Raw genomic sequence first — 24650 nt, forward strand, 5'->3', positions numbered from 1 at the left:
GGGAATAGGAAACACCAGTTTTTGATTGACACCGGAGCACAGAAGTGCTCCATTGATCATTCTCGGGTTCCAAACATCCCACTGCCAGGGCAAACAAACGTTTCTGTAGGATTTTCCGGTATACCAACTGTCTGTCCGGTTTCTGCGCCGGTATCCATTTCTTTGGGTCCCTTTACGGACCATTGTCCTTTTCTTCTCACTTCAAACTGTGGAGAGAATTTGCTGGGGTTGAATTTGTTAAAGAAATTGAACACAGTAATTCATTGTTCTTCGGATGGAGTACGGCTGACGGTTTCACCCCAGCAACTTCCTAATTCTCAGTTCTTGATTCGACCTTTACCTCCCGAGTTTAGCATTGTCCCGGAATGTTTGTGGGCGGTGGACGACAATGATGTCGGAGTGTTACAGATTGAGCCTGTTAAAATAGTTCTGAAACATGGAGTGAAACTGCCACGCATCCCGCAGTATAAAATATCAGTAGAAGGCGAACGTGCTTTGAAATGCATTGTCTCCGACTTTGTGCACCATGGGGTGATCGAGGAGATTACAGGTAGTTTATGTAACAGTCCGATCTTGCCTGTATATATGAAAGGCGACATTGCAATTCCATACCGGTTCATAATCGATCTTCGTGCTATTAACAGAGTGGTCGCCGCACAATTTCCTATTGTGCCCGATGTGACGACGATATTGACAATGATCCCTGCTACGGCTACGCACTTTAGCGTTGTGGATCTAAAAAACGCCTTCTTTAGTATTCCTATACATAAAGAAAGCAGATATCTGTTTGCGTTCACCTTGGGGGGACGCTCATTTACATTTACAAAGGCACCCCAAGGGTATACTGAAAGTCCCAGCATTTATAGTAGAGCTTTGAAAGAGCAGCTCGACACCCTTGAATTGCCACCTACTTGCATGCTGCTTCAATATGTTGACCATTTGCTTTTGGCTGCAGACTCTGAGAGTGCCTGAAAAGAAGGCACTGTACTGTTGCTTGTTCATCTAGCTAAAAATGGTCACAAAGCTTCACTTAAAAAATGTCAATATTGTTGTCAGGAGGTTTCCTATTTAGGCTACCTCCTGTCAAAGGAGGGGAGAAGATTGACACCTGAAAGAATAAAACACATTTCTGGCATGTCTGTTCCAAATACACAGAAGGAAGTCAGAGCCCTGATAGGTATGGCTTCTTACTGTAGGTTGTGGATCCCGAACTTCTCACTAGTGATAAAACCGATGTTGGCTCTGACGATGAAGGGCATTTCTCTGCCACTGCCATGGGAATCGGAACATCAATGATCATTTGAGCTTCTCAAAACCGCGCTATGTTCGGCACCGGTTCTGGGTACTCCAAATTATGACAAGGCCTTTGTGTTGTTTGTGCATGAATGTGATGGATGTGCTTTGGCTGTGTTAACACAGGAACACGGAGGGAAGAATAGGCCGTGCGGCTACTACTCCTCCGCCCTTGATCCTGTCGCATGCGCTTTGCCAAGATGTTTGCGCGCTGTCGCTGCTGCTGCCGCGTCTGTAAAACAGAGTGAGGGAATGGTCCTAGGCCATGATTTGATTTTGATGGTACCACACTCTGTTGATATTCTATTGAACAAAACCCAAACGCAACACCTCACCTCTGCGCGGTTAACAAGGTATGAACTAATTCTGTTTGCCCCTCATATCCAAATTAAGAGGTGTTGTGTTCTTAATCCGGCTGAACTCTTACCTTTCCCGCAAAACACTGTTTGCGGTGACGAAGAATTACATGACTGCCTGTACACCACTGAACAAGAAACGAAGGACAGGATAGATCTCATAGATACTCCTTTGGATAATGCAGAAGGGGAGCTGTTTTGTGATGGCTCCTACTTCAAACTTTCGGATGGTACATCTACACCTGCTTATGCAGTTACTACATTGAGCAAAATTGTCGAAACTAAGAGAATTTCGCATAACTCCGCGCAGGCCGCAGAGATTATAGCGTTGACCCGAGCTTGTGAACTTTCCCAAGGGCGTAGAGTGAATATATATACTGATAGTCAGTACGCATTTGGGGTGGCTCACAACTTTGGAAAGCTCTGGTTGGAAAGAGGGTTCCTGACCTCACATGGGACCAAGATCCAGCATGGCCCCTTGATAGTGCAATTACTCTCGGCGCTCTCACTCCCTAGACAGTTAGCGATCATGAAATGTGCAGCACATCGGAAAGTCATAGATGATGTGGGCAAAGGGAACGCTTTTGCGGATTGGATAGCCAGACAAACGGCCACAGACCTTAGCACGGACATGTATGCCTCTAGAGAAATGAGAGATGCTTGCATAATGGATGAAGGTATTGGGTCTGTGCGAGATATTCAAACTGATGCCACGATAGAGGAATCAAAAAGGTGGGATGAAGGAATGGGGAAACTGGATGACGAAGGGTGTTGGGTGGATACATCCGAAGGGAAATGGTTGCTCCCTGATTCATATGTATTGGCAATGGTTACGATGGCACACGGTCCTACGCATGTGTGTGCCCAGCAGATCACGAAAATGCTAGAACAAGTTTGGGTAAATGACAAGATTCTGGAGACTGCAAAGAGGCACGTCCAGAACTGTATGATCTGCTTACAGCACAATGTGGGGAAGGGGACAGCGACCCCAAGGGGAAGCTTTGGGCCTCCCTTCTGTCCCCTTCGAGGTCATTCACTTTGACTTTATTGAGATGGAACGATGTAATAATCTAAAATATGTTCTTGTAATTATTTGTGCCTTCAGTAAGTGGGTCGAGGCTTTCCCCGTCAAAGATGCTACCGCCATGGCTACTGCAAAGATTATGGTAAAAGAATTATTTCCTCGATTTGGGCTCCCGAGGATAATCTGGTCGGATAATGGCCCTCACTTTATCGCAGCAGTAATTTTGCAAATATGCACAGCCCTATGTATTGAGAAACGATTTCATTCAGCTAGACATCCTCAAAGCGCTGGGTTGGTGGAAAGACACAATGGTATTTTAAAGAATAAACTTGAAAAAACATGTGCTGATACCAAACTAAAATGGCCAGATGCCTTACCTATTGTGTTATTAGCTATGCGTACCACACCTCAGACTAGAACTGGGCTTTCTCCATTTGAAGTAGTGATGGGGAGACCTGCTAACATTTGGGGTCTCCCGAAACCTAAAACCCTGAGAGAGGTGGAAAATGTATTGCTTTTAGACTACTATAACCGGTTAACAAAAAACCTGTATTTCATTTATCACCAGGTTTACTCAGCTTTACCTATACGGTTCACAGGCCCAGGACACGATATACAGCCTGGAAGTTGGGTCCTAGTGAAGGCCTACGAGAGGTCTTCCTGTCTCGCGCCTCGCTGGCGGGGACCCCATCAGGTGTTATTGGTCACCAGGACAGCAGTGCGGGTGGCTGGAAAGAAGAACTGGATTCACGCGACGCACGTCAAGAAACTTCCTCACCCGACGCCACATGTTACAGAAGAAGCAGAACCCCTCGCTGACGCTACAGTCTCTGATCTTGGAGTAGCAAACAGCGCTGTGAGTGCGTCGGAGAAGTTCTCTGAGCCTGAGGAGCTTGGGGAACAGTCCATTTCGTCTCCGCACTCTCTTGAAAAATCACTTCCGGAAAACACTGTTTCGAGCTCTGCGACTTCCGTCGCCTCCGACATGTCGCTTCCCTCAGGAAGTGACGACACTTTACTTCCGGACCAGACAATTTTGGGTACCACCAGGTACAACCTTCGACCAAGGAAATAGAACTATGCACGAGTTTTGCGTGCATTCGAAAAAAGGAAGTGATCGGAAATTCTCTTGTTAAGAGAAAGTTTTGTTGAACAAAAGGGATTCTGCTGGCTAGGGTTGGGAAGGACTAAGAAATCGCGCGACCGTAGCGTCGCCAGCAACGAACATTGGGGTCGTCGATTGAGGAACTACGATGCCTGCCATCTCCGCTGCTGCCCCCCGCTGTGGACTTGTGAATAAGGGGTGACCGAATTGGACAATGAACAATGTGCCTGGGCCCCGAAAACGTTCTGTTGTGTGTTGATAATGATAATTGTTATTTTTGCAACTGCTGCTGTAGGACTTTGGTATTTTGAAGAAATCTATCCTCTGAAACCTTTATTACCGACCGAGATTGTACCAACTGTTTTGACTCCCTCTGTACACCTTCACACTCTGTCCCCTAGAGACTCCCAACATAGACAAAAGTATCATAATAACACTCTGATGATAGTAATGAATGCTACTCATGCCATTTTTAATAAGAGTAATTGTTGGATTTGTACTCATTTACCGCAACATGGGAACAAGGAACTGGGATGGTATATACATCCTCTACCTTTAACGACTGCTTGCTATGCCTCTATTAGAGCACTATTCTTTGGCCGATGGAATGATAGCATCTCAGGGAACTTTGATGGAACTAATTTGAATGATTTCGAGAAGCGCGAATTGACTCCCCTGGGATGCTCGCTTTTCGCAAATAGAAGTAAACCTAACGTCGCTTCTATTAGGCTGTCTGACAAACTATCTCTTCCTTTTCAAACGCTGATTTCCTTTAAAATGGCTCTGATAGGCAATAAGGATGCTGTACCTCCTTCTTATTCTATAAATCATAGTCCTAACTCGGTTCCCTTCTGTGTACAGAGAAATGGCACTAGGCCAATGGGAGATTTTGAAGCTTGTAAAAACGTTGTAAATTTGACTGGGGAAAACAGGCCTCTGTATGTAGGGGGGCCTGTTTATTTTGTTTGTGGTAGTTTAGCATTTCCCTGGTTGCCCAAGGATTGGCAGGGAACCTGTTATTTCGGAATATTGTTACCCGGGGTATTTATAGCAAGTACATTAGAGATTTCTAAGGCTCGCCCACGGCGAGACGACAACGGAGATACCCCTGGGCAAGTATTGGGGGACATAGCGAAATCAGTTGTGCCCTTTTGGGGACAAATAACAAACTCAGAGAACATTAGGGGACTAGCAAGGGTACTGGAGAGAACGATCAACCGGACCACGGACATACTCTACAATATGACCTTAGAGCAAAAGGCAATAAGATTGGTAGCACTTCAAAATCGGATGGCATTAGATGTCATTCTGGCAGAACGAGGTGGAGTATGCAAATTAGTGGGGTCCGCTTGTTGTGTTTTCGTACCAGACTCCTTGCCAACAATTTTTAAAGCAATACAGAACTTGCATACTCTCAGTTCTGAAGTACATATCCCTGTAGGAGACTGGAACCTTAGTACTTGGTTCTGGGATTCTTTGCGATCTTGGGGTTGGAAGGTGCTTTCCATTATTCTGGTTATTTTGGGGATCCTGTTATTCCTTTGTTGCTCTTTTCAATGCCTCCCAAGTATGTGTGGAATGTTAGGGGGGTGTTGTGCCCAAGCAGTGAGCACAATAGGGCATAAAATATATGCCCCAGATACAGCATCTAAAGAATTCATGTTACAAGAGGTTTTTATGAACAACCTTATGGCTATAGACATTACAGACAATGATGCGGAATCTATGGATGATAGCACATGGAAATATTTTCAAAAGTATTAGGACTGATGTTTAGCACTTGGCATAGGCCAAAAGGTGGGTCTGTCAGAATCGAAATAATATTATACCTCCAATCGCATTGTTTTAATGTATGTTGGCCTACGCCAAGTTGTCTAAAAAACATCGAGTAAATAGATTCTGCGGCAAGGTCTTGACCTTAATGTACTATGTAAATCGCCATCTTTGATTTAGCCGCCATTTTAGGTTCTCTTGCCATGTGGAAGTCACCCTGAACATCAAAATGGAGGCCGAATGACATTTCGAGTGGGATTCTGGCCGTTGTGACCTCCGCATACATGAATGAATAATATGCCTGCAGGCCACTTGTTGGGGTCGCGAAATGAGACCTTGTCCTGTCCCTGACCTATGCGTAAACGAACAACTGTATCAGCGAAACTGATCGAAATGCATACATTATGGGATCGACCTGGCGACGAACCCTAGGCCTGGTCCTAAGAATGCTTAACCCGCGAGGGGGTTGGCCAGAGCTGGATAAAAAAGTATAAAAGCATAAGCATCCCAATGTACGGTCTCTCATACTAACGCAGTGAACTACCGTTAAAAGTTTGTTCTGTTATTCTGAGAGCCGAATAGCTATCCGTTTGTCAATTGACTTTCTGGTAATTATTGTAGCTTTTGAATAAAGCACTTTGTATGTCCTTTGTAACCTGTGATGGTGTGTTTCCTTTGGGCTTCCCGGCCTCATATCAATTTCTTTGTTTCCACACCAAGACTCTTCTATGGAGTATTCCATATGGAGAGTTTATCCACATCAGACGCAACTGCCGCAAAATTGTGGATTTTGACTTAGCCAGTAAAGTAACGGCTCAAAACTTCCAACAACAGCAGTACCCAAAAAAGATCATTGAAAGGGCATATCTAAATGTCTGAGAAATGAATAGACACAAAATGTTAATAACATTTGGAAGCCACTCACGCATCATCAAACGGATAATTAATAAGTAGTGGAAAGTGCTGAAAGCAGATAAAGACATGGGTGGTATGCCACACAATTATCCCGATATTACCTTTCGTAAAAGCGACTCCATAAAAGACTTATTGGTGAAAAGCTACATGGCCGTGGAAAGGAATGATATGAATATCAATTGGCTTTCCACAACAGGAGTTGGGTTCTTGAAATGTACCAGGTGTAAGATTCGCAAATACGCAAGGAATTGCAAAAGCTATGAGCATCAAATTTTGAAACATCTGGTCCATATCAACAGCAAAATTACATGTGAATCTGAACTGGTGGTGTATGTCTTGATGTACCCATGTCTCAAATGGTATGTGGGAAGTACTAGATGCAAGCTCAAAGTACGTATCTTGCAACACGTTAGAGCTATTATTAACAAGGACTGCTCTTAACCCATGGCTAAACATTTTTCTGAAATGCATAATGCTGACCCAGCCTATCTTACGTTTTTTGGCATACATAAGGTCATTCCAGGTCCCAGGGGAGGTGATAATGAGAGAACACTCCAACAAGAAGAGACTAAATTCATTTTAGACTTTGAGAGTAAGACCCCGGTGGGACACAACATTTATGAGGAGCTTTACACCTTTTTGGGGACATAAGGACCACACTTAATATGATACAGTACCGCAATTAGCTCATCAATTTTAATGACCCTACATTGTAACCTTATATGTTTGACTTTTTGAGCAAAGTTTTCTTTCTTTCCTTTTTTACTTATCACTTTTTATCTTTCGCTTTTTATGGTGATTTACAATTTAACTCAAATATTGAATTGATTTGGCAAATCAGTGTACACAGGGAGACATTTAAATTGATGACAACACGATTTTAGCATGTTATCTGAGTAGTGGTATCTTCTATACATCTTTAAGATATCTGATGTTTTTACAATAGTGCGATTAGAAATTCATTTTAGTGTTAGGACTTTGTCATTCTTTGTCATATATATGCACTCGGCACTTTAGTACATATTTCTCCTTCATACCCATTTTGATACTACTATGCCTAAAATAGAAAATATAGGAATACATTATTGCAAACTTATTATTTGAGGTAGATCTTAAGTATGTGATTCTGCAAGAAATCTGGTTCTCCGTGTTGTACTATGCAAAAAAAATGTAATGTATCAAACCAGTTTAGAGAACGTCAGTAGTTTGCACTATGCACTTTATACTATGACAACATTGTTCTTTTTAAGGTTAAACTATCCCTATCATAGGAATGCACTTTTTGCACATAAAAATATCAATGTATTTTGAAATATCCCTGAATACATTAGATATGCACTATGCACTTTATATTTTTACAACACTGCTTACTAACTGAGATACTAATTCGAAACACAAACATCTCCATTGTTATGGTGATACATGTATATAATGACGACCTTGGTCTGCAAACATCTTTTGCAGATTTTAATGCATTACATTATTTCTGTTATGGCTAAGGGTAGAGATCGTTCCATGCCTATGCACTTGGCAAACATTCTTTCTTAAAAAGAATTAATGATGATGAATGCATTCATTATAAGTGACTTGGTGAACATATTCTTGGTCTCTAAATTGGAGTAATATGTCAAACTCTTTTTTTAAAAAATATGTCCATAACACTATGCTAACAACATTGTACTAAGCACGACTAGGTACCGCCTTTTTGATCACGGACCGAGTCATATGTAATTGTTTCGTTAAAAAACAATAACTTTTAAAGGCTACAAATTGTGTTTGCATTGCTCCGGTTTAAAAGCCAGGTTTTGTCTGTGTAATACAAACTAAACAGGTTAAATTGGGAGTTACTCCACGTTATTAGTAATGGAAACTAGTAGCACAAGCCAAAATAGCTAACAGCCATCATGTTGATTCTGTAAGTCACCTTTTCTATGTTTTTCACTGAGGTGTGTGTTTTTCATAAAAACGAACTTCCTGTGGGTGATGAGTGACTGTGAACAAGCCACTGGGTAGTGGCAAAACGCATCAGGCTGCCGTCTGGCAGGAAACTTCTCACTGGTAGAATTTAATGGACTTTTTAAACTGCTGTAAATGAAAAATAAAGGTTGTTTTATAACATACAACTGGCGTTGCAGTGTTTGCTGTTGGCTGTCCGTGATTACTATTTGCCATTTGGAACACTTTTGTATGTGGAGTGCTGCCCGCCTGATCAGTGTCTTCTGATGCCGTTCTCATTTGAAATATATATTTATATATATTTATATATATGAACAAATAGGGGGCTTTTCACTTTTTGCCCTCAGCCATTTTGTCCTATTCCTGTCTTTCGCATGGTCCCGTTCATTTTCGTGGCATGTTGCGTTCTTTTGTGGTAGGTTGTTTTAGGTGTTTTTTTTGTGTTTGGGTTGTCGGTGTTGTTATCTTTTGGGTTTCGTTGGTTTGTACTTTTGTTTGCGTTTAGCTTTCTTTTTTGGTTTCAGGGGCTGTAGCCCACATGCAATGCTTTCCTGGTTAGATTGTGACGGTACTTGGCTTCCTTACATTTGCAATTGTAGGTGTAATGCTTTAGCGTTGGGTGCTCTTATGGCTTGGTATGTTGGGTGGTTGTGGGGGAGGGTGGAAGGCTGTTGGGGGAGTAGCCTGTGGGTCCTTGCCTTACCGTTCGATTTAATAGGGGGGGAGCAGGGGAGGTCCGAGAAGGTCCAAGGCTTTATGAGATTCAAGGCTCATTGTTGGGGTTTCTGGTTATCTCTATAAGTGTTTGTCTAGTTTTAGATATGCAGTCAATGAAAAAGACTCCCCTTTTTTTCTTTTTCTGGACAGTAGGGAGAAGGCCAGAGTTTCAAAGCACAGTAGTTATAGAGATGGTGACACTCCAAGATCCGAGTTTTCTCTGTAGTTGAACTATGGCTATCAGGCACAGCCGGGCTACCCAGTACAGGTCAGGCTAAATGGCAATTGCGGCTCTTTAGGTCAGTCAGGCTAACTTTGAGGTAGGCTCTCTGGCACAATCAGGCTGAATGTGAGATGAGGCTGTCCATCACAATTAGGCTATCTGGCAGAAATCTGGCTGGTTAAGGAATGCTGCTATCTTGCACAATCAGGCTAAATGTGAAATGCTGCTATCTGGCACAATGAGGTTTTCTGTCACAATTAGGCTATCTGGTACAATCAAGCTATCTGGCAAAATTGGGTTACCTGGCACAATTAGGCTATCTGGCACAATTAGGCTATGTGGCACAATCAGGCTATCTGGCCCAATCAGGCTAGCTGGCACAATTAGGTCACCTGGCACAATCAGGCTACTTGTGGAATGCTGCTATCTGGCACAAACAGGCTACCTGGTACAATTGGGCTATCTGGCACAATTAGGCTTTCTGGCACAATTAGGCTTTCTCACACAATTGGGCTTTTTGGTCCAATTAGGTTACCTGGCATAATCAGGCTAAATGTGGAATGCTGCTATTTGGCACAATCAGGCTAAATGTGGAATGTTGCTATCTGGCACAAGCAGGCTGTCTGGCACAGTCAGGCTATCTGGCACAACAAGATTATCTGGCACAATTGGGCTCTCTGGCACAATCAAGCTATCTGGCACAATTAGGCTATCTGGCACAATTAGGCTATATGGCACAGTTAGGCTACTTGGCACACTCAGGCTAAACGTGGAGTCCTGCTATCTGGCACAAGCAGGATATCTGGCACAATCAGGTTATATGGTACAATCAGGTTATCGGGCACAATTAGGCTATCTGATAAAATTAGGTTACCTGGCACAATCAGGCTGAATGTGAAATGCTATCTGGAACAATCAGGCTATCTGGCACAATCAGGCTATCTGGCACAACTAGGCTATCTACTACAATTAGGTTACCTAACACAATCAGTCTAAATGTGAAATGCTGCTATCTGGCACAATCAGGCTACCTGGCACAATCAGGCTATCTGGTACAATGAGGCTATCTGGTGCAATTAGGTTTACTGGCACAATCAGGCTAAATGTGAAATGGTGCTATCTGGCACAATCAGGTTATCTGGCACAATCAGGCTAAATGTGAAATGCTGCTATCTGGCACAATCAGGCTATCTGGCACAATTAGGCTATCTGGCACAATCAGGCTATCTGGTACAATTAGGCTATCGGGTACAATCAGGATATCTGGTACAATTATGTTATCTTGCACAATCCGGCTTAATGTGTAATGCTGCTATCTGGCACAATTAGGCTATCTGACACAATCAGGCTAAATGTGGAATGTTACTATCTGGCACAAATGGCTATCTTGGACAATCAGGCTATCAGGCACAATTAGGTTACCTGGCACAATCTGGCTAAATGTGAAATGCTGCTATTTGGCACAATCAGGCTAAATGTGGAATGTTGCTATCTGGCACAAGCAGGCTGTCTGGCACAGTCAGGCTATCTGGCACAATTAGGCTTTCTGGCACAATTAGGCTTTCTGGCACAATCAGGCTATCACGCACAATTAGGTTACTTGGCACAATCAGGCTAAATGTGAAATGCTGCTATTTGGCACACAAAGGCTATTTGGCACAGACAGGCTATCTGGCACAAATAGGCTTTCTGCAACGATTAGGCTTTCTGGCACAATCAGGCTATCTGGCACATTCCGGCTAAATGTAAAATGCTGCTATCTTGCACAATCAGGCTATCTGGCACAATTAGGTTATCTGGCACAATTAGGCTATCTGGCACAATCAGGCTATCTGGAACAATCAGGCTATCTGGCACAAATAGGTTATCTGGCACAATTAGGCTATCTGGCACAATCAGGCTATCTGGAACAATCAGGCTATCTGGTACCATTAGGTTAAGTGTGAATGTGATAAGGAGCGTTTGGGTTGGCCAGTTTAGTGGGGGCAGTAATGGCTGCACCACCCAGCCCGCAACCGCACTTACTCAGTCATTGCCTGCTGGGTGGAAGTAGCGTGCTCTCACTCTCATGGCCCTAATCCTCTACCTCTGGGGTCCTCAAACCTATCGGGATGAATCTACATATTAGTTCTCAAGGTTCTTTGGACTCAAACCACCCATAGTTCGTTCTAGTTGATCTGGTCGAACCTTTTTCATTTTACTACATTTTGTTGATTTTTTTTTTATAGGAATATTGTGCCACAAGCATATGCAGGGGGAGACCCCTCGCAGCCCCTCCTCCCAACCCTCATATCATAAGTATTCTCATAAACCCACTGCTCACATATATTTGGGGCAAAATCTGACAAAACCCCCAAACATTCAATGAAATCTACTTTGAGGAATTCTACTGCAGCAAAAACTCCTTATACCCATAATTCAGGTGGTTTGAGTTATGCCCCAATTAGTACCCAGAGAGGGGGGTGTGGTGGCCTCCCAGCCAATGGGGAGGCTCAGAACGTGGGCGTTACCTGACGATAATCCTGCCGGCCTGAGCCTCCTTCTCTCTGGCCTGCAACTATGGGCCCCGGGGCATTACTTGAAGTGGTAATACCCTCCTGCTCAGGGCGTATTACTTAAGTAGTTTGCTCTGCTCTGTTCTACACCTCTGTGGTTACTGAAATTCTTTCTGTTTCATTCATGTTCAGATACCACTTCTAGCTCCATCTCACTAATATCTTCTTCCTATCCTTCTCCTTAGTCCTTCACCTATCCCACACTTCTTCCTCATTCTGTTGGTCGCTAGGAAGTGACTCTTTTTACATGTGGCCTTGTACAAATCCAGTATTAAATAAAAACAATGTCAAAGTGTCACTACATTTGACACCAATCAGAAAAATATTCTATCACATTGGTCTTTTGCTGACAAAAATTATTTCAAAGAAACTGGAAACAATTGTCAAAAGCCACCTGATCACAGAAACTGTGCTTATCTGTTTCAAGGGGCGTCATCACCGAATAAGGATAAGGGCCTCGTTACAGGTGTGGTGGAAATGATCAAAACAAGTTGTGCCTGAAGTACCTCCTATTTTTAAAATACCATCCAAATGCATGCTGGCAATGATTGGGCTGTTTACGGCATGGGGTGAATATGGGCTATTTATTTATCCTGTGCAGTACTTTCTTTGTACCCCATGTCGTAAATATTCCATGACATCCAAATCTCTAATTAGGTGATTTTAAAAATAGGAGTTATTTAAAATACTACTTGTTTTTACTAATAGAACTTTGCCTGTAACAAAGCCCAATCAGAGTGCTGAGGCGGTTCCAGTGCTAAAAATAACCTGCAAAAATATTGCCATACAAGAATGGCACTGTATTTTTGCAGCAATATTAACCCATTGAACCTGTGGGGGACATCCCGCAACCTCCATATTTTTTTAAAGGGAGTGCGGGACACCCCCGGCACCCCCACTCCCATTTACCCTAAAAAATGTCCCCACTAATAATATTTCATATGGCTGTTCCCGACGACCATATATATGGCGATATTATTGGTGGGATAATATTATCTGATATCGATTTAACAGAGGGGAAAGTAATATTAGTAAAATACTGGCAAGAATTGGCATATATTCTGAATCCATTATTCTGCCTCAAACAAAGGCCAGACTAGAAAAAAAATGTAAAAAGCCTTCGATCGTAACGACAGCACAAGTCTGTGGTTTACAAAAGCTGTAGAAAAAATACAACAAAAAAGCAGAAAGATGATGGACATGTTGTCACTCAGCAGAGGCTGGAGATCAATGGCAAATACAAGAAAGTAGTACTTAAAAGTCATGTGTGAGGACAACAGAGGTTATCTGCACGGATTCTGCGGAAAAAATGTAAGAATGATGAATGCCAAAGGGCTACTGTATTTAGCAGATCCGAAAAACAGTGGGCATGGAGGCATTGCGTCAAAAAAAAGAATCAGAAAAAAACGAGGTCGAAAACATAGCATTCATTTGACCGAATTTGTACGGGATTTTCGTACTTTAAAAAACAAATAGATAGTGTGTTGCGTAAGGGTAGAAAAAATGGCAGATGGAGGTAGTGAGGGCGAGCTCTGCCTGCATTAAAGAAGAAAGGGAAAATAATTCAACCAAAAATAATTTGTTGTTTTTAGCCTTGATTTGTTTTCTTTGCTATTTTAACGTAGATCTGGCATGGAAGCATTGTTCTCCCTGTCATTTGAAAAAGATTTTAGGGCACAGAAATTCTTTATAAGAAATAATTTCTTCTTCTACTAACCAATTATTCTGAACTGTTCTGACAAAACTATACGATTGCAGCAAATTAGAGCAGGTTAACAATGTTTCTTCCAGGAATCGTACAAAAATGTTGACATGGGAATTGCGACAGCTGAAAATGCTGACATTTGTTTTTTTTAACCCCCCCCTTACACCACATATATATGTGGGGGGTTTAGAGTATAATATTAATAGTCCCCCCCGCATATATATGTGGTGTAAATGGTTAAAAAAAAAAATCAGAATTTTCGGCCGTCACAATAATCTCATATATCCTTTCTTCCACTTGCTTGGGCTAAGGTGGCCAACTTAATGAAATGGTTTTGCAAGACACAGCAGCGCATGCGAAGCTAGCTGTCTGTCATGCTAGGGGGTCCCAGAAGGTGTCATTCACACCCATCCCCCACGCCATCAACTTTTTTTGTCAAATTAGTGGCAGATGGGATACACAGCACAAAAAAAGAATACAACTGTAGAACCATTATACATACGGGACACTGACCTGTTTTATTTAATTATTTATTTATTTGTATTTGTAAAGCGCACCGCAGCCCACGGGCAACAAGGCGCTGTTGCAAGATAATGTCTTAGTTACAGGAATAAATGGACATGCTCATGGGTTACAAGGATCATGCTTTATGCAAAGTTTTACACACAAACAGAAGCAGGTTTCAAATTACATGAGTGCTGGTTTACCAAAGGGGCAATGAGCACAGTTGGCCGAGGGGCTGGGTTATACAGACAGCCATGTTTTAATGGCTTTCCTGAAAGCCGTGTGTGAATAAATTCTTCTTAGGTGGGTTGGTATGGCGTTCCATTGTGAAGGAGCGATAAACGGGAAGCTTGAACCTCCTGTGCATACTCTCAAGGTTTTAGGAACAGGCAGCTCTTGTAGGTCTAGCTGAATGGAATTGAACCAATCTCTGGGAGAGATACCTCGGAGCTGTGTTGTTGAGACACTTGTGAGTGAGGGCAAGGGTTTTTTTGAAGGTTATGCGCTCCTTAATGGGGTGCCAATGGACTAGTCTTCTGTTAGAGTTGTGCCCAGACCCTGTGGGGCAAGAGAAATGCAAACCACCTAATATGCCCACACATTGACAACATCAACACCACAGAAAAGGGCATTACAAGGAGCTTCACCTGCCTTTGATGCTTAGAGGCACCACAGGAAGTGACATTGCCACGAGAAAGCCGAGAGACAAATAACTTTGCGGAATGACCTAAATGAATGGTCACTATTATCATATATGGAGCAACTGTATAGTTAAATAAACCATGAGCGAGGCATTTTTTCAATGGCATATATAATAACACAAGGTGTAAACTGAATAACTTATAGGGACTCCAGATGAGACACAGTGAGATTAAATGATTTGCCCAGGAATGCATACTTTGATTAGGTGATTTAACCAGCACCTGTGGGTGATTTTAGCTCTTGACCACATATCTTCCCAGGGTTGGTTGACATAAGTACTCGTTATGGTTTTTGGTTTGGGTTTCATGTGCCTAAATAATATTTTGTTTATAGCAATGCCTTGAAGCAAGCACACATTGGGGCTCATTTCGGAGTTTGGTGGTATCTCAGCAGTAAATCTGCCGATTGTCAACTGAACTGTAATACTATTACCGCTACTTGGTCCAGCAGTATTGCTGCTGGGTTGAAAGTGGTGGTGGTGGTGTTACTCCCTGTTTAATTGGACTCCAACTGAGATGTTGGCAGAATTGGTGCAGCAGTAATTCTGCAAAAAATTGGCAGAAAGGTTGCACATTTACCCCGACCTCTGTCAAATTACCATCAAACTCAAAGTTGGGTGGTGCGGTAATATATTACTGGCACATTTGACTGCACCGCCCAATTTATAATGAGGCACATTACATAATAAAATAACCTCACACTATATACATTTTCAAATAACCTTGTTGAGCAAACACAGCATACAACTAAAAAGAAAGTAATGGGTGGAAGGTTTTAGATTAATCATTTGGCACAAACCTGGTCAACACAAAAGTAGAGCTGCAAAAACTAACAAGAAAACTTAAACTGAAAGTGTTCTTTGCTGAGATGGAGAATGAGAACAGAAGAGGAGAAACCCAATCTGAATTAGTCGAATTTAAACCTAAAAGCTCTTTTGTCACTCCTATCGCCGTACCCTCAATTGACATTTTTGAGAAGATGGTCCTGACAGACCTCAAGAAGATACACTTTGGTACACCCACAAAAAAGAACTTAAGCAGAGATGAGATGTCCATCATCCAAGGACTGTACACAGATGAGAACATTACAATAAGGCCAGCGGACAAAGGAGGTGCCTTAGTAATCCAAAGACTACAGACAACGGAAGTCTATAAAAATTAATGTTGAAGGCAACTAAATGATCAAACCATCTGCGCCAAGATAGATCACGACCCTACTAATAATATCAAGGCCAATTTAGAACTGGTACTCACAAGAGCTGAACAACTGGGAATGATCACACATAAAACCAAACAATACCTACAAAATCCCCGACCATAAACTCCACACTTTTATGTACTGCCAAAAATACAGAAGGATCTAATCAACACACCGGTAAGACCCGTAGTGGCAGCGACGGGAGGAATACTACAGCCTTTAGGCACCTACATTGACTACTTTCTGCAGCCAATCATACAAAAAAACAACATATGTGCAGGACAGTACCCATTTTCTGAACATCCTGGAAAAAATCAAACTTGAAGAAGGTGACATACTGTTTACCATAGACGTAAACAGCCTGTACACGAGTATACCTTATGACCTTGGACGATGAGCAGTGGAGTGGCTTCTGCTACAAAAAGGCAATATAGGAGCAATTAAGGAATACATACTCACTCTACTTAATTTCATCTCCACAAATTCATATTTTACATATGATAAGGAACATGCGGTACCTGATAAGGAGTATCAGGTACTGCAATGGGGGCCACCATGGCACCCCCATATGCCAACGCGTTTATGTATCGATTTGAGACTGAACACATTCTTATACTGTTTACCATAGACGTAAACAGCCTGTACACGAGTATACCTTATGACCTTGGACGATCAGCAGTGGAGTGGCTTCTGCTACAAAAAGGCAATATAGGAGCAATTAAGGAATACATACTCACTCTACTTAATTTCATCTCCACAAATTCATATTTTACATATGATAAGGAACATGCGGTACCTGATAAGGAGTATCAGGTACCGCAATGGGGGCCACCATGGCACCCCCATATGACAACGCGTTTATGTATCGATTTGAGACTGAACACATTCTTGAAAAAATCAAATGGAAAGCCAAATTGAAGATATGGTTACATTATATAGATGGCGTGTTTGGAATATGGCAAGACACCAGACAATCTTTAAATGAATTTCTTATATACATCAATAGAATCGATGCACACATTCAATTTACTGCAGAAATCAGCAACCCTAGCATACATTACCTGGATGTCAAAGTGAATGTTAACCAAAAATGCATTACCACCTCATTATATACAAAACCGTCAGACAGGAACAATTTATTACATCGTGTGAGCTTTCATCCTCAGAACACATTGCGCAAACTACCATATGGCGAAATGTTACATCAAAAAAGAATTATCAGTGACCAGGAAGAACTAGACCAAGAATTGAGCAAATTACAAAGGAAACTATATGCTTGTGGATATGGCAATGAGGAATTGGATCTAGCATCAGAAAAAGTTACTAATAAGACCCAAGCAAATACACTAGAACAAAAAACCAAGAGGGAAACACCGATGATTGTACATGTCTCTAAATTTCCTACCCAAAGTTTGCAGATTAAGAGGTGCATCAACAAACACTGGCCCATCCTATCCAATGACGAAAGAACCAAACAACTGTTACAGACAACACCAGTTTTTGCTTATCAACGTACAAGCAACCTAAGAGATCTCCTAGTTAATACTAGAGACAGCATACATACACCTCAGAAACACAAACAACAGGGTACATACCCATGTTTAAACTGCAGTAACTGTAACAATGTAATCAAGGGAAACGTGGTATTACACCCACACATCGGCGAAAAAATCCAACTTAGGTGTTTCGGAACATGCAACACAGAGAACAGCATCTACTGTATACAGTGCCCATGTGCCCTATGCTATGTAGGCAAAACCGGACGAAAATTCCAAACTTGCATGAACAAATACAAATCTTGTATACGGAACAAAGACCTGAATTCTGCAATAGCCAGACACTTTAACCAGAAGAACCACAATGTGGCACAATTAAGATTCCAAATATTCGAGACAATGGACAACTCACAGCCAGGCATATACCCCAAAAAGAGAAGACAACAAAGAGAAGATTACTGGATTGATTGTCTGGACTCACTATTGCCCAGAGGAATGAACAAAGAGTTTGATCTAAACTGTTTTTTATAATTTGCCCTGTTATGAAATGCTCTTTATCAATTGTTCAATAACCACTGTCTTATTTTTATTTTTATTTTTAATTTTTCTTAATCACTTGTGTATTCATTTTTACTTCGGTATCAAAATGTTGCTTTCATGCTATTAGAGAGTTTGCCGATAATAACTGAATCATGTTCAAATTAAGCAACATTAGGTGGTAATCATCACACATGTTCACCATACCATGAAGTTAGGAGCGAAGTCCTACTACCACTGTAGCATTCACGCATCACGTGGTCACTTTATGCCCTGCGCGGCTATGCGTATACACAACAACTGACTTCCACTTATGATCTTATGAGCTCCTTTATCCACTTGACACAAGATAGCCTTTAACCCAGCGCCACTTAATACGACCATCTCCATCATCATATTATTTGCGGTCTCCTACGGCCCAGAGATTATCAGTACATGCAGCATAACTTTGCTCATCCACTTCCACTGTGCAAACATACATTTAGCCTTAATATTAAACAATTAATAGAAGAGTCGCACTTAGACACAGGGACCAATACTCTTTCCAAGATGGCCGACAGCTTTTGTGACTGACGGCCATGTCGTTAGAGTAGGTTACCATGACAACAAACAGCCTAATGTTTACTAATGCAGTAAACATTACTCTAGAAGGCAGCGAGTGAATGATCAGATGCGCCAGCTGCATGCAAAGGTAAGACACGCAACCTCAAACCATTTAAACTAAATAATTAAGGACCGAGCTACGTGTACATGATGCCTTTACTATAATTACAGGACTCGAGACGTACGCCTTGATCCACACAGCGCCATTGACACTGTACACTCATAAGGCGAATGCAGACATTCGCATTCGCTTCCCATACGCTGGGCTTTCCAGGTCAGAATTTGTTTTCCATGCACTAATCCACCACTTATCTATGCAAATGTATGTTTACAGTGTGACAGACAGACTAACAATGAGGGTGTAGGATCAACCATGCATGATTACAACACCAGACACACGGCGGTTAAATGTACCGTTTAGATAGAACTGAACCTACACATTAACATGATAACATGATAAGGTGATGGGAATAGAATACAGCATGATACCATAGATAACTGGAAATATGATGCAAGCTGTGGGTACTATGCTTATGATTTTGCTTGTGTTTTGTTTTGTCTTATCTCTATGTTCTACCTTTGTGTATGTGGGTACCCTGTCAATAATCTCAATGTTTGAAATGCATATGCATATAATGATACGTTGTTGGAATCTATATGAAGTGTAATATGGTTTGGATATAGATTGGATAAGGCCCTGATGAAGGATTACAGTATCCGAAATGCATTGGCCATTGATTGATGTTTGCTTGTAAAAGGAACTAGCAAATTATTTTTCCTTTTTCTGATTTGAAAAATTCTACTCTGAAATACTTGATTAAAATCAGAGCATTTCCAGAAAAGACAAGACTTAAGTATTTATTACAAATATATTCAAAGCTGTTCATGAATCCCAACGGGAAATAAGGGTGTGCGGCACGCACTGAAGGCTATTTTGCCTAGGTTTCTCTCTCTCTTGTCCATAATTGTGTGCCTCAACACGGTGGCACACTTTAGTGGTCTGCACCCCGGAAGTTAACAAATTGGTGACTAAACAACATTTTTACAAGAATAAACAATCTCAACCAAGCGGTGCCCGCTCATCCTCTAGTTTACTCTTTAGATTAATCAGAACCACTGGCATTGCTGTGGGGAACCTTCCACACAACCGTTTTTTAGCCCGTCTGCGCCATTGCAAAAGGGGCCCAACCATATGCAAATCAGTCAGGTACTACCACCAATGGGAGCAGCCCTGCACAAACTACTCGGCCAGGTCCCCACGGCACGGAAACTCAGTATGACTTTATCTTTCTTTTCCCCACAGAAAGGCACTGTAGCAATGTGCAAAGTGATGCAAGCGTAAAGAAACCTCCCATATGTTTTAAAACTGCAGTCAGTGGGGGTCATTACGACCCAGGCGCTAAGTGGTTAACGGCGCCGTAAAAGGCTGCAGCGCCGTTAACCACTTAGCGCTTTACTACAAGGTCCCTTTGCGGGACCCGACCTGAATGGCTGGTCTGGACCAGCCGTTAAAGTAGGGACCCGCAAAGGGACCTTCGAGGTAATTACGGTACCACAATTTGCGGTACCGTAATTATCGCCTTCCCCAGTCCCATTGAGCCCTAGGGGCCAAAAATGTGAATGGGGAAGGGCCAATGTTCAATGGGGAATTACCGCCCCCCCAACCTTGGAATGGGGTGGTGATTCCCCATTGAACATTGGCGGACTCGTTACAACACCGGCAGCAACCATGGTGCTAATAGTGCCATGGGTTACCGCTAGTGTTGTAATGAGGGCCAGTATGTCCAACATCCTGTAGCACTTGGCACCCTTCCCATTTCTCATCATCCACTCTTTGCACTTCTTAAGGCCCAGAGTCTCTGCCAATAGACCCCTGCCCGCTGCGTCTGAAGCCATCCATTCCTTACTGCTCCTATGATAATGCTCTGTTGACCCAGAGCAGCGTGCTGAAAGGTTTTACAGACTCACGTGAGAGGTGTTCTGCTGCAGGTGGGAAGCTTAAATAATGACGCCTGAAGCAAAGTCAGGACCTTTCGCCGTCCCACGATAGGAGTGTGCAGGACGTGGGACACATCCCATATATTCAGGACAGTCCCGCAAAATACGGGACTGTTGGCCACCTTAGCTTGTCCGCAAGTGGACAAAGCACACGTTCTGTCGTGCATTCTGTGTTTGAGTTGAAACACAAACGTAATTCTGGCCAAGGGTTTGCGCTGGTACTTTCCCATTTGGGAGCCAGCCTAACCACAGAATGCAGGCACAGGTCTGCCGCCGATCAAAGCACATCACAATGTACACACAGGTGCAGTTGTTGGTACCCCCACCTTTAATAGATTCAAACCTTTCTTGCAGGCTTTGATCTCCTGCATCCGCTTCTTCAGGCATTTACTTCCTGTTTTTACTACGTCTCCATTTTCACATCATCAAGCTTGGGATTCGAGTTAGAGTTAGAGATAGGTTAGATTTAAAGGTAGAGGTAGGGAAAGGGTTGGTGATAGGGGTTGGGGGAAGAACATGCGTTCGATAAGAAGAAGCATTACGGGGTGTATCCCTCTGTAATGAGCACGTGCATTTTTTTGGAAGGTCAGGGGAGATAGGGCTAGGATCAGGTTTAGGATAAAACAGTGCTTTAAATCAGCTGGTCCTACTCTGAGCACCTGCACTTCTCAAGGCTAAAAAGACAGCACCGGTTCTGAACTGCGTGGCGAGTTGAAAAGGAAAGCATTCCAGTTTCCTGGAACACAATAAAGGACTAAACTCCTGCAGCCTTCGCTGTTGAAGGCTGGGCTTTCTCCCTCCTCCTCTCTCCACCACCCGCGGTGTCCATAATGTCTCCTTCAGGGCCCACCCTGCAGAACAACAGGAGAGGCAGACATTCAGCTCCTGAGCTGCCAGCTCACACCAAGCTTGGAACACCAATTCACTAATTGGGCATTCGTTGCCTCTTACACATGGGGTCCTTTGAGAGTTATCCATAGGGAGCACAGATTGATTTGGAAAGCCTGAGCAATTACTTTTTTTAACACTTTTCTTCGTAATTAGCAGTGCCTTTTCTATAATATCTAAATGTTTATGTAAGTGGAACTGTGATAAACTTTTCAGACTGAAAACCCACACACACCCAGTTGCCTACCAAATTCCTTATAAATAATTAGACAATGAAAGCGAGCAATAATAAAAGTCTCCCTTTAAAGCTTTGTTGAAGTCTATGAAGTCTGCTAGTATGACTCGCAAAATAAAAGTCTTCTTTTATTTGGCAATTCTAATTTTCTTAATGCAATGCATAACAACGGACCGAACGTTTGTGTTTCAGAATCCTAGATTCACAGCTAAAAGTGTCAGATGCATGCCAAATAATTTAATTTCACTGTGCATTTAGTGCCTGCAAAAATGGGGGTTCTCAAAGCCTGCCATCTTTTGTACATCACAATATTGGTGCCAAAACAGGATACGATTTGATGAGCGTCTCTGAGAGATGCTTATATTGGACTAACAGAATCAAATGTAAAGTTAATGGGCCTCACTATGAGTCCAGCGGAGACCCTGCAGGTGCTACCGACGGGTTGCCGCCGGACTCGTAATATTTTACTCGTGCCTGACTTCCCGGTGCCGGAATGAGATGGGTAAGAGCCCATTGATCATCCAAGAAATTTCTGGATGTACAACAGTCTATCAAAGAGGGTATGTTTTCCAGAAGTAGGTTGGGGAGATGTAATGCCACTCGAATCACCACCGTGGAAGTTTCCTATGTATGGCTTCCACCCACTTGGGAACTTTTCTCTCTTTCCCATGTCAAAGTTCCCTCGATGACCAGGAGGTCACGTTTCTCTGACGCCATGGGGGGCCAGTGGGCATTCGCGAACCATATGGTCCTTGGATCCACAGTACATACATAATCCTAATGTCCGATGGCGATCGCTCTAAGGTGGTAAGAGGACCACGGGCGGCCCCGATCCGCATGGGTCCGTTGGCCGTGGGTGTTCTCGAGCTGAGTTGGGGGTTTATGAAAAAGCTTGCGGGTTCCTGTTCTATCTACTTTTGGCTAATCTTTCCTGCATCACCAGTGGGATCATGTCAGCGACTCTGGCCATCTCATCCTTGAGGTCTTCATGGAGACCTTGTCAAAAAATGGTCAACAGAGCATCGTCGGGCCAAGCCCTACCCATAGCCAATTGTTTAAACTGGTTTATGTAAGTAACTAGATCCAGGGATCCTTGGTAAAAGTCGAGCAGTTGTTCTTGAGTGGATACTGCTCTCTCCTGCCTGCCAAACTTTACTCAGAGGCTATCGAGAAACCCTGCATAGGAATCCATCAAGGGTTTGTTGGATGTGACTAACAGGGTTGCCTAAACTAGGCTACCTCCTGCCGGGTTCGATATCACAAAGCCGACTTTGGCTCTATCTATAAGAAATAAGGCTTCTTTAACCCCTTAAGTGCCAAGGACGAGGTATCTCGTCCTTGGCTTTTGAGAGGTAATCCCAATGATGAGATACCTCGCCCTTGGCACTTAAGGGGTTAAACATGAATTGTACTGTACAAGCATCTAGAAACGTTTTGAGTTTCTTCGAATGGTATTTGCCTCCTTGCAAAGGTCAGGGAGGTGATTTGTCATAAGGTGACATGTTCACCCTTTATGGTTTGCATTTCCGCAGTCAGTGTTTGTACAGCATTAGCCAGGTGCTGTAGTTGATCCATTGCTTTTTAGGCATTGCTATCTGTCACATTTTGAATAGGAAACACACCGGCCTGCAGATGTCTTTGGGTTTGTGAAGAGTTAGGATAATCCATGATTCTGTCAGACCCCTGAATGAAGACAGGGGGTCTTGCAGAATTGGGGAAAAACCCTTAAGGAGGGAAACAACCCAGTAGATAGTCCAATCTTCTATCTGTGGGACAGTGTTGGGTTCCAGGCAAGATGGGAAGAGAGGATCCTGTGGTATCTGAGTATTTTGCAATATAGGTGAGGAGGAGGGTAATCCAGAGGGTATCCTGTTGGAGGCAGGACTAAGGAAGTGGAATAACCAGAGATGGTTGTTTGCAGGGAGTCCAAGAGGGGAAGCAGAGTGCTAGGTATGAAAGAACAAAAGAGATTGCGGCTGACAGAATGCAAGGAACACGAATAAAGTGAGTCTGCAGTTGTGGTGAGAAGTGGGATGGCTGGGTCTGTAATTGATGTGAAGAGCGCTAACGGAAGAACTGCAGGTTTCGTGAGGAGCACGTAATGTTGAAGTTGCGGTCTTGCTGAGGGGCACGCGGTATACAAAGAATTGTATGCCCAAAGCGCCGTAGTCCAGGAAAGCCTTGCTGCCGGTGGGCAGAGAGAGATGAGGCAGTAACTGCCAGGCAAAGGCTGCACGTGGGAGTTGCCACAGTGATAACGAAAGCAGAGCGCTCAGGAAATGAGAATCCAGGAAGGCACTGAAATGGGGGGAGAATTCTAAGGTCAGGCGGCGAAGGAAAAAGGGGAAAGCGCAAGGTGCGAGAGAGACAGGGAGCTGAGGAAAGTCGAATAGAGCTAGGAGGGACAGGGGGAAAGGCAAGGAGTTACCCGGATTGGGTTTGTAGCTGAAAGCTGGCCGCAGGATTCTGAAGAAAGCCGGGCAGGAAGCACGGTTGCTCGAAACAAAGGCCACAAGGAAGTAGCAACATAGCGGGCAGCTGATTTCACCATGTTTAAGTAGGGAAGTTTGTTTGTAGCTCTAGACTGCATTCCTCATTCCTGACTGTGTTCAAGTTGGTGGCCATCTTGGGTGTGTTCTTTTGGCATAGATGGATGGGTTTTAGCCTCTATTTGTTCCATATTTTCCAGGAATTGGGACGATTCTTGACATTCCCTTCCCGCACTGTGCTCTCCCTGCTTCACCTTTTTTCTGCTTTTTTCTCCTGTTTGCATCCTTCTTCTGCCTTTACTTTTTCTATGGCCTTTGCTGTACCTGGCTTTCTTGTGCAACCTCTCTACTGACCTTTTGCCCTCTTTTTTCTGCTCGT

Source organism: Ambystoma mexicanum, chromosome 14 (genome assembly GCF_040938575.1).
Source record: "Ambystoma mexicanum isolate Mex_15411 chromosome 14, UKY_AmexF1_1, whole genome shotgun sequence".
Classification (NCBI taxonomy): domain Eukaryota; kingdom Metazoa; phylum Chordata; class Amphibia; order Caudata; family Ambystomatidae; genus Ambystoma; species Ambystoma mexicanum.